We start from the raw sequence: 15818 nt of genomic DNA, 5'->3' as shown, positions 1-15818 counted from the left end.
ACATGACCATGCATGAGCATGACTCATATGCGTCAGATAATCCGAATGGGATGACTTGCCATTTCAAACGGTCAAAATCATCAATTTAATTCCTAAAATTTTAAAATAATGGATAGTTTAGAGGTTATTTTTTTTATCAAATTAAATCTAAAAATACTAATTTAATTTCTAAACAATTATAGATAAATACCTTAGCCATCTCACCTCTCGTCTCTCATACAAACTTGTGGTGGCGTAGGCACAGTGCTTATTACCATCTATCTATTTGGAGTAGGAATGTAAATAAATCATTCATCATGAACAAAATTTATCAATTATGATAATTAATAAAGCTCTTATTATCAATATGGTAAATAAATTTGAATAACTCTTAAAATTAAGTTAAAATCTTAAACAAATGAAAATTCGATAATATTCATAAATATAGATGTAGATTATGATATGTTCATGAACAAAATTTATCAATTATGATTTTAATAATTTATTATCATTATGGTAAATAAATAGACTTAGCTCTTAAAATTAAGTTAAAATAAGTTTAAATAACATAAAATTTGGCTCCATTCGATTCTGAGAGTTATAATACAAGGTCATTCTCAGGCAGTAGCCCTGTGCCTTGAGATGCATACAATACAATGGCTACATCACTGTGACTTTTTGTTTTTTGTTTTTTTCCTATGCATCTTGTTTTGTGCTTTCTCTGCATCAGCAGCGCTTCTATCTCTATTCAGTGTGGAGCCAGAAAGAACAAGAACAAAAACAAGAGCATGTGCAGTTCTTCATAATTCAAGAAATAAAGGGAGCAAAAAAAAAAAAAAATTGAAAGAAAAACAGAGGGCAGCAGCTCATTGATCAATGAGCAACCCTTCTAGCTCCCTTTCCTCATCCTCCTCTGCCTCAAAATGAGTGCTCGATCTTGAGGTAGACTCAGATAAACTGAGCTCTGCAATCATGCAGAGCATGTGGCAATGCACATGGAGAGCTGGCTGCTGCAGTCTTCATAGATCTCCTCCTCCTCTCAACTGTTGCAGTAGTTTGTATTTGGAAAATGATGAGTTGGAAGAATTTCAGACTTGATTATATATGTGAATTATATATTTTAATGCACTAGCTCACAACCTGTTTAAGTTATCTAATCTATCTATCTATCTATCTGCTGTGAACTGAAGCAACGTAACAATCAGAATGGGTGTGACTTAGTTGTCTTCCAATTGTGAAGTCAGAGTTAAGGTCAGAGCTAAGAGCATGAGGTGTCATCCGGCTGAGATCGAAGAAGAATGGGCCAACTCCTTGACAGGGATTTATATCTCAATTTTTTTTCTCTTTCATATTTCAACTCAATATACATATATTATATTTTCTCTCTCTTTCATTTACCTTCTCTCTCCTGATAAATCTTCTCTAATTCATCTCAAAACCTTGGCCGTTCTTCCCACCGTCAATTGTACCACCATCAATTGTCAATTGTGCCACCATCAATCTAGCTACTTCCATAACCCCATTCCATCTGAAATTTCTCCTACAAAATTCAAAAATATAGAAACTGAAAAGATTGAGATCTCAATTCTTTATAGTGTGATCCAAGATTACATCGATAAATTTAGAAATATCATTCTAACCAATGAGAGAGGAGATTCATCGAGCTTATTTGAATCTAAAAGCATAACAACCTATTCTTTGATAATATCCATTAAATAAAAAAATCAAATGCCTTCCAAGATTTCAATCTGCTTGGTATGAATAATTTCTTTGGTTGTAATATTCATAAGTTAAAGATAAAACATATTGCTTTCTATGTTTTATCTTCAACAAGCTATAAGATATTCAAATCAAACTGCATTTATTGTTGATAGATTTGATAATTGGAAGAAAGTTCGAAATAGAAAAAAACTTATGCTTTCAGAGGCCATATAGGGCAAGATAATGTATCTGTTAGTAGAAACCCTAGAGTCAATTATATATGTGATGATTGACTAGGGACTTTTGTATCATATTCTATTATTAATAAAGGCATAATTTTTTATTATTATATTTACTTTTTTATTATTATACTTACTTTGTATTTATACCAAATAACTAAGTATAATAATGTCCTTGAGTAGCTAGTTCTAATCTATATCATATTGATTATTTGAATTGATAGTAAGATAATATAGAGAATATACTCTTAATCATTCCTAGTCAAGCATTAATATTCAGGGACGATGTTAATATGCTGAGATTAGCATGTAGGTCAACTGGATGATTTGATCTCAAGTCATGAATACAGGATATTGAGTTGATACATGAGTATACATTAGAGAATGTATACTGAATTGACCCGCCATGAGAAAGTTTCATGGATCATTATATGAGTGTCATAAACTTTCTCATGTAACTATTGGTATGAATAGTCCTTAGACCTGAAGTCACTACGATTCCTTACATAAGGAGTTGTCTACTTTGGTATCGTCAAACGTCACCCGTAATAGGTGGACTATAAAAGCGATCACTAGGTATGTATCGAATTATGTGGAGGGATGTGAGTGATGTAGATAGATGGAATCTATCCCTCCCATATAATGGGAGTGATATCTTGCGACCTCTTGATAGAGTAGGACCACGAAATGCATGACCATGCTCAGATGAGTCAATATGAAATATTAAACTCATTTGCTTAAGTGAGTCTACTTGGGGATCAAGAAACACAAAGATTGATAAGAGGATGACACGATCTATGCCTCATTGATCAGTCTAGATATCGAGGATAGAAGGACATGGTCATACATTATCATAGTCACGGAGGTTATGTCGGATTTCTACATTCTTAATTGTCACTTGGGTAGCAATGATGCATTGCTAGATGTCACTCATTGCTTATGTTTCTAAAATGAATTTTAAAGACATTGTCAATGTTACAAGAACCTATTGAGTTACACACAAATAACAATATATTTGGAGATGAGTTCATTTTAGTTTAACTAAAGAAATAATTAAGCTCATTGAATGACCTAGACTTGAGTTAGACTCAAGTTGATTGAATTTGAGTTAGACTCAAATTAAACCAAGTTGATAAATGGATTTGATTCATCATGCATGATTAATGTGGATTAATCATGCATTGAAAAGAGGAAGTTATCATGCATGAAAATTATCATGCATGATTAATAAGATTAATCATGCATTGATGCGAGAATGTCAAAAGTCTCATGCATTGATGAGGGAATACCAAAAGCCTCATGCATTGATGAGAGAATAAAAAAAATCTAAAAACCTTTGGTATTCATAGCATGAGTATAAAAGAGTTTTTCTTGTAAAACTCATGGATGATTCATTCTTCTCCTCTCCTCTTCTTCTTGGTCGAGTTCTTCAAGGTTGTTAGCACAACCAAGTTTCTCCAAAGTGTGAGTGTTAGTGTAGATACGTATAGAGGCACAGACACTTGAACGTGCTAGAGATCCGACAACCTTTAGACGAGCAGGATAAGCGAAGGGCACACATCAAATCCTATTAGATAGGATTTAGATTTCATAGATCCAAACTTGTATGGATTTTTCGCATGGATTGCTTGAGGGATCCTATTTTCCGCTACGAAATTTTTATTTTATCGCATAGGATTCCCAACAGTATCTTCACCTATTGTAATGCTGAAAATGCATGTGAGGATTTTATGAACCAACCACAACATATATCAAGGAGATTTGACAATTTTAATATTGAACAAGTTGCAACTAATCATCTTCAGTTAAAGGCTCACATACATGTGGTGTTGTTGCTTACACTTCAAGGAATTCCATTTACAGGGCATGATGAGAAATCTAGTTCATCTAATCGTGATAATTTTCTTGAATTTTTGGATGCGTTAGTCATGTACAACGACGAACCTTCAAACGTAATTGCGAAAGCTCCAAAAAATGCTAAGTATACAAGTCACAGTATTTAGAAACAAATACTTCATGTGCTTTTAGTGAGAGTGAAAAATACAATTTGTGAAGAAATTGGAGTTGTCAAGTATTGCATAATTATTGATGAAGCCCGATATGAGTCAAAAAGAGAGCAAATGTTGAATAGTATTGAGGTTCATGGATACTAATGGAGTCATTCAAGAATTGTTGGTGCAGGAAGCACTAGCAGATCGAACCAGGGTTTTGATTATGGAACTAGGATCAAGTTAAGTATGTGATTGTGCTAATGATGTTGAACTGAGTTTACAGGAGACACAGGTTAAGTCCTAGTGGAAGCTAGGCATGAAGTCTTGGCAAAGTCAAGTGCACCAGGTGAAGTCTGGGCTGGTCAGGAGGACCACGCCGCAGCAGAAGTCTGGGCTTGGTCAGGAGGACCAAGTTGCAGCAGAAGTCTGGGCTGGGCTGGTCAGGAGGACCAAGTTGCAGCGGAAGACTGGGCTGATCAGGAGGATCAGTTGCAGCACAAATCCTGGGGGGCGAAGACAGAGCCGAGCACAAGTCCAACGAGTCAGGAGGACTCGGTTGGCAATCAGGTAAATTCTCCCGAGGGGAGTGGGTGAGGACGCGTTCCCGAGGGGAACATTAGGCGTCGGTCTAACCCAGGATCTCACTGGAGATCCGAAGTTAAGACTCGTAGTTGGTTCCGAGAACCGACTTAAAATTTATCCTTTGCATGTTATTTTGCTAACATCTTTTGCAGGAAGGAAAAATCAAACGAACGCAAACTCCGGATGAAAAGTTGACTTTTCGGGTCTGGAGTCGACTCAGATGGGTTCTGGAGTCGACTCCAGGCAGAGTCAGCCGAAATCCGGAAGTCAGCGCGTCGATTTTCCGCCAACTCGGCCTGGAGTCGACTCAGGTAAGGTTTTGAGTCGACTCAGGCTGACTCAGAGTCAAAAGTTATCGCCATTGACGCCACAGCGACTGGAGTCGACCCAGAAGGCAATCGGAGTCGACTCAGAGAGGATAACGGGCGAAGACGATAAAGTTTATCTGCCACGCAAGCTGGAGTCGACCCAGATCTGGCATCTGAGTCGACTCAGGAGGAGTATAAAAGGAGGTCGCGAGCAGCAGCCGAAACACAACTTCTTTCACGCATCCAAACTCCGTTCTCGCGACTCCCGAGCTTCTCGTTCTTCGACGTCGGTGCTGCACTCGATCCAAGCAACTCAAAATCACACCGAGACGCCGAGATCTTCTTCCGGGGAGCGACTGCGCGAACAAAAAGTCGGTAAAAGTTTATTATTGTTATTTCCTTAAACCGAGCTTTTTGTAAACTCTTTTGATTTTGTAATTGTCGATACACTTGCTGCCGAAAAGGGGCAAGTGCCTTAGTGGATTTGCCCAAAGGAAACGGTCAAGGACCGTGGGCCTTGGAGTAGCAGCCTTGGGCTGTGAACCAAGTAAAAAACCAACGTGTCTTTACTTTTCGCATTATTTACTTTTGCTTATAATTGTTTTCGCACTCGAGTTTATCTCTCGCTTCCGTTCGCACTCGTGATTTACGAAAAAATTGAAAAGCGTGCAACACGCTATTCACCCCCCCTCTAGCGTGTTTTCGATCCTACAATTGGTATCAGAGCGGGGGCTCTTGAAAACAGTGCAACCACTGATTCAAGAATTTTTTTTCGATTTTTTTCGCTCTTATTTTTTTTTTTTCTCCCACACTACTAATCCAAGACCAAGTCTTGGAACATTTTTTTTTCTACTTTCTTGTGTGCTAGATTAATGGCCCATCAAGAAGGTTTCAGCACCGCAAGACCACCGCTCTTCTCGGGTGATGACTTTCCATACTGGAAAACCAGAATGGAATGCCACCTGAAGACCCAGGTGGAAATGTGGATCATCATCCAGACGGGATTCACAATCCCAACTGGTAGTGATGAGCAACCACAGTCTTGTGAGTTCTGGGACGCCGCCACAAGGAAGAAAATCGAGGCGGATGCAAAAGCAACCCAGACACTCCAGTGCGGCCTAACCAAGGAGGAACTGAACCGAGTCGGACCCTTCAGCAGCGCCAAGGATCTCTGGACCAAACTGATCGAACTCCACGAAGGGACCTCCGACACCAAGGTAAGTAAAAGAGATTTATTAATTAATAAATTATATAATATTAAAATGTTAGAAGGAGAAACGGCGAGCGGACTACACGCAAGGATCAGGGACATCCTCAACGGTCTGCACGCAATAGGACAAAGCATCGACAACAGAGACATAATAAGGTACGCACTAAAAGCCTTTCCCCGGAACACCTTGTGGGCATCAATGGTAGATGCTTACAAAGTTTCTAGGGATTTAAATAAAATAAAATTAGATGAATTATTTTCTGAATTTGAATTACACGAGCAATCTAATACAGAAGTGCAGGAGAAAGGTATAGCTTTGCTTGCAGGTTCCGAACCAAAAAGGAGAAAAGTACCAGAAGACTCTGAATCATCAGACTCCGAGACAAACGAAGACGTGACAACGGAACTAGTGAACCTAGTCCAGAAAATGTTCCGGAATAAGCGCAGAATTCGCCGGTCGGAAGTCAAGAAGGTGGTCAGCACATCGAAGCCACCAACCACCGAAAAATTGGACTCGAAGTGCTACGGTTGCGGTCGGAAGGGACATTTCATCGCCGACTGCCCGAACCAACGGAAGGACCGAAAGGCGAAACGAAAAGCACTCAAGGCAACTTGGGACGAGTCGTCATCCGAGGAGTCAGACGAAGAACCAACGAAAAGCTTCCTCGCGCTTCCGGCTCAGAACGAACCAAACCAAAGTGACTACGACTCGGACGACGAAAGCCACGGATCCGTATCCGTTTCCGAAGGCCCGAACTCCACTGTAAGTCAAGATAGATTGCTTTCAATAATTATTAGTTTAAGTAAGAAACTAGCTAAGTCTGATGCCTTGGTTGAATCGCTCCAAGAGGAGTTAGTACTTCTCAAGGAGAAAGTCAACCCTGAGCCACCGACTCAGAACAATTCGGTTGAGGATTCGACTCGAGTTCAACTCGAGGAAGAAAATGCTCAACTGAAAGTTCAAGTCGGTGAACTCAGAAGATCGCTTGAACAATTCACCTCCGGGTCCAAGTATCTGGATATGATGCTTGGATCGCAGAAGGCTGGATACAACCGATCGGGCATCGGGTATGCGGCTAAAAATAGATCATTCATTGCACTTACACGTAGAAACCGAACACGAGTCCGAGCGTGGGTTCCGAAGTCCCGACTGGTTAACCCAGTCGGACCGAACCAATTTTTGATTCCCAAGGATCAGGTCCACTTGGTTCGACCAATCAAGGGACACGATCCCGGGGGAACCAAAACACATTGCTTGATTTCTTGTATAACTTAGATTTACTTTTCTGCATTAGAAATTAGGCTAGTTTAAGGACCAACTACCTGATCAATTCTTGCCAACCTAGTACCAGGGTGGGGCGAGATGATAGTACGTCAGGGAGGCTAGATTAAGTGGTCAAGAAGGGTAAGGAGTACCTGACTTGATTCACTGAGTCGAACCGAACTGACCGAAGCTACCTCGCCACATCCTAGACTAGTTAGACCAAGGTTTATCAATAAATTGGTTAAGTCCATAATTTCTTGAATTGATTTTGTCTTAGAAAGTGGTCGTTGCTCCGATAACCAAGAAGGCCTCTGTGCCTCGCCACGGCCTGGAAATCAATTCTTGAAATGTGTACTTAATTGATTGAAGGTTAAACCTGAATCTAACTCAAAATTGATCAAGTATAGATACCTTCTCACAATAAACAAAGATAAAATCGAAATCATCTCACAATTAACCCATAGGTTAACTGATTGACCACTTAGACTGGGTGAGATGAATAGGTAATAAACAGAAATAACCCAACAAATAACTTTAAAATTAATTAAAAAATTTTTTTAAAATTTAAAATTTTAAAAATTAAAATTTTTTTTTTTAAATTAAAATAAAAAATAAAATTAAAATTAAAAATTTTTAAAAATTAAAAAAACTTTTTAATTAAAATTAATTTTAAAATTAAAATTTTTAAAATTAATTAAATAAAATTTAAAAAAATTTTTTAAAATTAAAATAACTTTAAAATTAAAAAATAACTTTAAAATTAAATTAAATTAAATAATTTTTTAAAATTAAAATAACTTTAAAAATTAAAAAATTTTTCAAAATTAAAACTTTAAAATTAATTAAATATTTTTTTAAAATTTTTTAAAATTAAAATAACTTTAAAATTAAACTTAAAAATTAATTAAATAAAATTTTTAAAATTAAAATAACTTTAAAATTAATTAAATAATTTTTTAAAATTAAAATAACTTTAAAATTAATTAAATAATTTTTTAAAATTAAATAACTTTAAAATTTTTTAAATAATTTTTTAATTTTTTAAAATTTAAATAATTAAAAAAATAACCTTAACAAACTTTTAAAATATTAAATAACTTTAAAATTTAATACTCTAAACCCAAGATCCACAAAATCCAACTAAGTGTTTCTCAATTGTAGGAACACAAGAAACTGGATAACTGGATGTTGGACAGCGGTTGCTCCAGACATATGACTGGAGATCAATCGAAATTCACCAAACTCAAGTTCAAAGACTTGGGATCCGTTGCCTTCGGAAACAACGGAAAATTAAAGGTAATCGGCTCAGGTAATATAGAATTAGATTCAAATTTTGTAATTAAAAAGGTTTTATTGGTTGAAAATTTTGAATTTAACTTACTTAGCATAAGCCAGCTGTGTGACTCAGGTTACACAGTTAGATTTAACAAATCAAAATGTTTAATTGAAAACATAGAAAACCCAGGAATTAAATTAACTGGGATTAGGAAAAATAATATTTATAACATCGACCTACCATCATCCTCACTCAAGTGTTTACTAACACAGCAAGAGGAAACTAGGTTGTGGCACAGAAGATTGGGTCACACTCATGTTAGACTTATTTCAAAAATAAGTCACAATGGATTAGTTAAAGGACTACCAACATTAATAAATTTAGAAAATGAAATATGTAATGCTTGCCAACAAGGAAAACAAACAAAATCCTCACATAAGGCAACTAGTCAAGCTCAATCCAACTCAATCCTAGAACTACTACACTTAGACCTCTTTGATTCCCATGGGGCTAAGTCACTAAGCGGAAAATAATACTGCTTAGTAATAATCGATGATTACTCAAGATATACCTGGGTAAAATTTTTAAGGACTAAAGACGAAACATATGAAAAATTTACAACATTATGTAAATTATTAGAAAATGAAAAAGACTTAAAAATAAAAAGAATCCGAAGTGATCATGGTGGTGAATTTGAAAATGCCAAATTCACAAAATTCTGTCAAGATAACGGATACCACCATGAATTCTCCTGTCCAAGAACGCCACAACAAAATGGAATAGTTGAACGAAAAAATAGAACCTTACAAGAAGCCGCACGAACAATGCTAAATGAATATAGACTAGCAAATAAATTTTGGGCTGAGGCAATAAGCACAGCCTGTTATATTCAAAATAGAGTATTAATTAATAAAAGACACAACAAAACTGCTTATGAAATATTTAACAATAAAATACCTAACTTAAATTACATTAAGGTATTTGGATGTAAAGTTCACATATTAAATACTAAAGACTATTTAGGAAAGTTTACATCCAAAACTAGCCCTGGAATATTCTTAGGATATTCATCCACCAGTAGAGCATATAGAGTCTACAATAAAGATACATTAAAAGTAGAAGAAACTACCAATGTAATCTTTGACGAAGAAAATACAAATAAAATTAACAATGATGACATAATAAAATTTAATAACCAGAATAATCAAATTAATATAAAAGACCAAGAAGATGACGAAATCATTTCTAAATAACAATAGGACTGAACCTGATCCAAGTAGAATAACCCAAGCACCTAGACTTAGAGCAAGTCACCCACCTGACCAAATTTTGGGTGATCCATCCTTAGGCGTGAGGACCAGATCCGCCTATAGGAACCTAAGTCAAATAGCCTTAATTTCCAAAATAGAACCTAAAGCCATAGAAGAAGCATTGTCAGATCCTGACTGGATCATAGCAATGCAAGAAGAGTTAGCCCAATTTGAAAGAAATCAGGTGTGGGACTTAGTTCCCAAACCTGAAAATAAATCAATCATAGAAACCAAATGGGTATTTAGAAATAAAACAGACGATAAGGGTGAAGTAGTTAGAAACAAAGCCAGACTAGTAGCCAAAGGGTTCAGCCAAGTAGAAGGACTAGACTATGACGAAACCTATGCACCCGTAGCTAGACTTGAATCCATACGAATGTTATTAGCCTATGCGGCACATAAAGGATTCAAGCTCTATCAAATGGACGTTAAGTCTGCATTTTTAAACGGGTTCATAAAAGAAGGAAGTATATGTAGGACAACCACCAGGGTTTGAAGACAAAGATCACCCTGAATATGTCTTCAAACTAAAGAAAGCCCTTTATGGACTTAAACAAGCTCCTAGAGCTGGTATGAAAGACTTTCTACCTACTTAGTAACCAAAGGGTTTCAACAAGGACAAATAGATCCATCGTTATTTGTGAAAAATATAGAAAAAGATTTCTTTATAGCCCAAATTTACGTCGATGATATAATTTTTGGATCAACCAACTCAAAATACTTAAAAGAATTTATAAATTTAATGAAAAAAGAATTTGAAATGAGTTGGGTAGGTGAACTTCATTTCTTCCTAGGACTTCAAATCAAACAAACTAAAGATGGAAATTATATATATCAAAGTAAATACGCTAAAGACCTAATATTCAAGTTTGGAATGGAACATTCAAAAGAAATAAACACACCAATTGCAACAAATTGTAATATAGATAGTGACCCAAGTGGTAAACAAGTAGACTTAAAATATTATAGGAGTATAATTGGAAGTCTACTCTACCTAACTGCAAGTCGACCAGATATATTATTTGCAGTAGGTATGTGTGCTAGATATCAAGCAAACGCTAAGGAGTCACACTTAACCGCAGTTAAGCGAATATTAAGATATATCAAAGGAACCTTAACTGTAGGAATGTGGTACCCTAGGAATAACAATTTTGACCTAGTTGGTTATTCAGACTCAGATTATGCCGGATGTAAACTAGACCGCAAAAGTACAAGCGGTGGATGCCAGTTCTTGGGTCCATGTCTAGTTAGCTGGTGTAGTAGAAAACAACATTGCGTTGCACTATCTACAACTGAAGCTGAATACATTGCCCTAGGTGAATGTGTTGCACAACTACTTTGGATGATGCACACATTAACAGATTTTAACTTAGAATATAAAAATACAAAGGTTCTAATTGACAATATAAGTACAATAAACTTAACCAAAAATCCCAGTACACCATTCACGGACCAAACATATAGAAGTCAAACATCACTTCATACGCGATCATGTCGCTAAGGAAGAAATTGTACTCGACTACGTCGAGTCAAAATCCAACTTAGCCGATATTTTCACTAAACCATTACCTGAATCAGAATTCAGTACTCTTAGAAGAAAATTAGGATTATGTTTGGTAGAATAGGAAAAAGAAGTTTTCTTTTTCAAAACTCATGATTTCAAATCTATTATAAATATTTTTCAAAGGCTTTTCAAAACCCTACTTATTTTTGAAAATTTTAAGTTTTGTTTAAATTTGTTTTCAAAAATAAAGAAAAGAACTGTTTTAGCCTTAGACTAGAAGCAAACCCCCTAGAAAGCATGTACCTATAGATCTAGGTGGACATCTCACAAAGCACACTAGATACCTTATTTTTGATTGCCAAACTTAGAATGGTGTGAGATGTATAGGCCTCTAGTCTAAGCAAAAGGTGCTTTAAGTCAGTGCATCGAACCAAAAGCTTAGACTTTAATTTCAAATTGATCAAGTTAAGTGTCCCAAAATAAAAAGATAATCTTTTAATTGGGATGATACACTTAAACTTGGCTAACTGGGTCAAGCTACTACTTTCTAGTAGTTAGCTAAAACCTAAGTTGGACACACGCCCCAAAAAAAAAAATTTTTTTTGTCTATCTATTTTACCTATTTGTTAAGCTTGGACTCTACCCAAAAGACCACATATTTTTGATTATGTCAAAGGGGGAGAGAATAGAAAAGGTTCAAGTTTACAAGTTTTAAATTTTTAAACTTTTAAAAATTTTAAAAAAGTAGTTTAAATTCCTTGAAAAAGGGGGAGAATAATTTCAGATTCAGGGGGAGCATTGGAATTCAGGGGGAGTATTGAAAAACACAAGTGCATTTTTTTTGCATTTTTGATTTTTACTTATGCATTTTAATGCAAATATATTTGTGAGTTATATTTTTAACTTAACTTGAAACCTTAAGTTGCCATAATCAAAAAGGGGGAGATTGTTGGTGCAGGAAGCACTAGCAGATCGAACCAGGATTTTGATTATGGAACTAGGATCAAGTTAAGTATGTGATTGTGCTAACGATGTTGAACTGAGTTACAGGAGACACAGGTTAAGTCCTAGTGGAAGCTAGGCATGAAGTCTTGGCAAAGTCAAGTGCACCAGGTGAAGTCTGGGCTGGTCAGGAGGACCACGCCGCAGCAGAAGTCTGGGCTTGGTCAGGAGGACCAAGTTGCAGCAGAAGTCTGGGCTTGGTCAGGAGGACCAAGTTGCAGCGGAAGACTGGGCTGATCAGCCAGTCAGACCGGTCACCCCTCTAGCGGCGAGGTCGCGTGGGAATCTAACCCGTCAGATCACTCATCCACAGTGGTGAAGTCGCGTGGGTAGGGCTGTGACCTCTGTGCACTCTGTCGTCACTGCTCCTGCGTGACCGAGTGGACAGGATGTCCTCTAGGTGTACACCTATCCTGGTACCCAAATCATAAGTGGGCGAGCAAGCTCTCATCTCCTGGTCACAATGACAGAGGAGGGATCCCTGGAATGCTACCACGCTATGAAACCACTATCCTGGGTGGCCTAGCGAAGCTCCGATCAGGGAAAATATGCACCAACCTAAAGGTTTCCACTAACCCATGAGTGGAGTGTGTGTGTAAATCATATACGAGTGACGGGCTCGAACTGTGCTACAACTATAATAGGAGCGACTCGACTAAAATAGGAGCAGGAGCAGATGATCACAAGACATGCAATTACACACACCCTTTGGTTGGTAGCCCGCATGTAACTGACGCCGGACTCAACAACAATGGAATCTCGCACGTCAGTTATGCAATATATGCAAGCATGATGTATGACACTAGTCCATGCATCATATATCCAAATGCATATCCATCAGTATAATCCATGCACCACCCATCCATCTACCAGTCCATGTCATATGCCCCCATAATCAGGAATATATCAGGTCTCATGTCTAGTATAAACACCGATACAGAGTAAGATAACCCAGACTAAAGCATATGAACAGGTATCAGGTGGTGTCAAAAATCCATAAGTATCAGATAGCTAAACATGACAAAGGTATCAGATGATAGCAAGATAAATGACTACTGATATCCACAAGATGAGTAAGTATCCAATACTATCAAATAACACTAATAACTGGTATAGAAAGCAGATCATGGTATCAAGTGGGATAGATACGAACAGGATCATGAATTACTGATAGCATGTAATACACATATCAATAAAAACATATCTATAAAAGATAATTCAAGGTACCCGCCTGCCAAGATAGGATGCGTGTAATCGCAGGGAAATGCAGATAACCACAACTAATCAACAATCCAATCAAAGTCCTGCAATTATTATCACATCCATAAATACCAGAATGTATCCACAAACCTAACCAAACTAGAGTTAGTTTAATTCTATCTCATTAACCTAACTCGTTATTAAACTAATTCCAACCAAGCACTTATATTCAACTAAATCCATTATCATTCACTAATAATTAAACAGTAAATAAACCTCACATCAGCCGGTAGCTAATTGACCAAATTCCAAACTAAGACTACAGTATCTTGCTAACAAGAATACAACAGTAAATTCTATATAGGAAACACTCACCTCAGGTTGCTTTCCTTGTGCCCTAACCCTCCTTGGTTCCACTTCTACAACAACCGAAGTCAAGAACCCAAAATTGGATTAGCTTTCTTTCCTCTTGTTGCTTGTGGCCGAGTGAACTCAAAATCCACAGCCGGCCAATACCAAACTCCTCAATCCGCACAGATCAGCCTCCTCAACAAGTTTCTCCTTCCTCTACTCGATTCACCACCGCCGCAAGCCCTGCCACCATAGCGACGAATCAAGCTCCAAACCGAACCAAGAATCAACTAATCCATTTCTTACCTTCGCGTGACCACTGTTAGAGCCAAGACACCTTCACTGTTTCTCTTGCTTGCGGCCGGCCAACACCGATTCCACCGCCAGCCAACCAAATCAATCTCTCGGCTATGAATAAAGGAAATCCATCAACATATGTGCTCTAAATCAAACAAGAACCGGAACCCTAGCTCTAGCTCTTACCGGTTTTCCTCTTCTCCCCTTCGATTCTCCGTCGCTCGCCGCCGCCTCACAGATCCAGCCCCTTTCCGGCGAGAAACCACCCTCCAATCACAGATCTGGACGTCGGTGGCCCTCCTTGGCTCCTAGCTCCGGCGTCGAAGCTTTCCCCCGTGCTCGATTTCGTCGGAGAAAGGAGGATGAGCAGTGGCGTCGTGCGCGATCGGCGAAGGGAGGATCAGTTGCAGCACAAATCCTGGAGGGCGAAGACAGAGCCAAGCAGGTAAATTCTTCCGAGGGGAGTGGGTGAGGACGTGTTCCCGAGGGGAACATTAGGCGTCGGTCTAACCCAGGATCTCACTGGAGATCCGAAGTTAAGACTCGTAGTTGGTTCCGAGAACCAACTCAAAACTTATCCTTTGCATGTTATTTTGCTAACATCTTTTGCAGGAAGGAAAAATCAAACGAACACAAACTCCAGACAAAAAAGTTGACTTTTCGGGCCTGGAGTCGACTCAGATGGGTTCTGGAGTCGACTCAGGCAGAGTCAGCAGAGTCAGCTGAAATCCGGAAAGTCAGCGCATTGATTTTCCGCCAGCTCGGCTTGGAGTCGACTCAGGTAAGGATTTGAGTCGACTCAAGCTGACTCAGAGTCAAAAGTTATCGCCATTGACGCCACAGCGACTGGAGTCGACCCAGATGGCAATCGGAGTCGACTCAGAGCGGATAACGGGCGAAGATGATAAAGATTTATCTGCCACGCAAGCTGGAGTCGACCCAGATCTGCATCTGAGTCGACTCAGGAGGGCTATAAAAGAAGGTCACGAGCAACAGCCGAACAACAACTCTTTCACGCATCCAAACTCCGTTCTCGCGACTCCCGAGCTTCCGTTCTTCGACGTCGGTGCTGCACTCGATCCAAGCAACTCAAAATCACACCGAGACGCCGATATCTTCATCCGGGGAGCAACTGCGCGGACAAAAAGTCGGTACTAGTTTATTATTGTCAATTTCCTTAAACCGAGCTTTTTGTAAACTCTTGATTTTGTAATTGTCGATACACTTGCTGCCTTAGTGGAGCAAGTGCCTTAGTGGATTTGCCCAAAGGAAACGGTTAAGGACCGTGGGCCTTGGAGTAGCAGCCTTGGGCTGTGAACCAAGTAAAAAACCAACCGAGTCTTTACTTTTCACATTATTTACTTCTTGCTTATAATTATTTTCGCACTCGAGTTTATCTCTCGCTTCCGTTCGCAATCGTGATTTATGAAAAAATTGAAAAGCGTGCAACACGCTATTCACCCCCCCTCTAGCGTGTTTCCGATCCTACAAAAGTAAGTCTTGGGATATTATAAATGCAATGTAGCTTGTATTATCTACCAAAAATTTACTTGAAGAAAAACAAGTGGAATGATTTGCTTGTATAAGTGAAGTCTTTTTGTGAA

The sequence above is a fragment of the Curcuma longa genome, unplaced genomic scaffold (genome assembly GCF_044706935.1).
Source record: "Curcuma longa cultivar G26 ecotype Majalengka, Jawa Barat unplaced genomic scaffold, ITB_CL_G26_1.1 contig_8999, whole genome shotgun sequence".
Lineage (NCBI taxonomy): Eukaryota > Viridiplantae > Streptophyta > Magnoliopsida > Zingiberales > Zingiberaceae > Curcuma > Curcuma longa.
The sequence above is the reverse complement of the archived record's forward strand: the minus strand, read 5'-3'. Positions refer to the sequence as shown.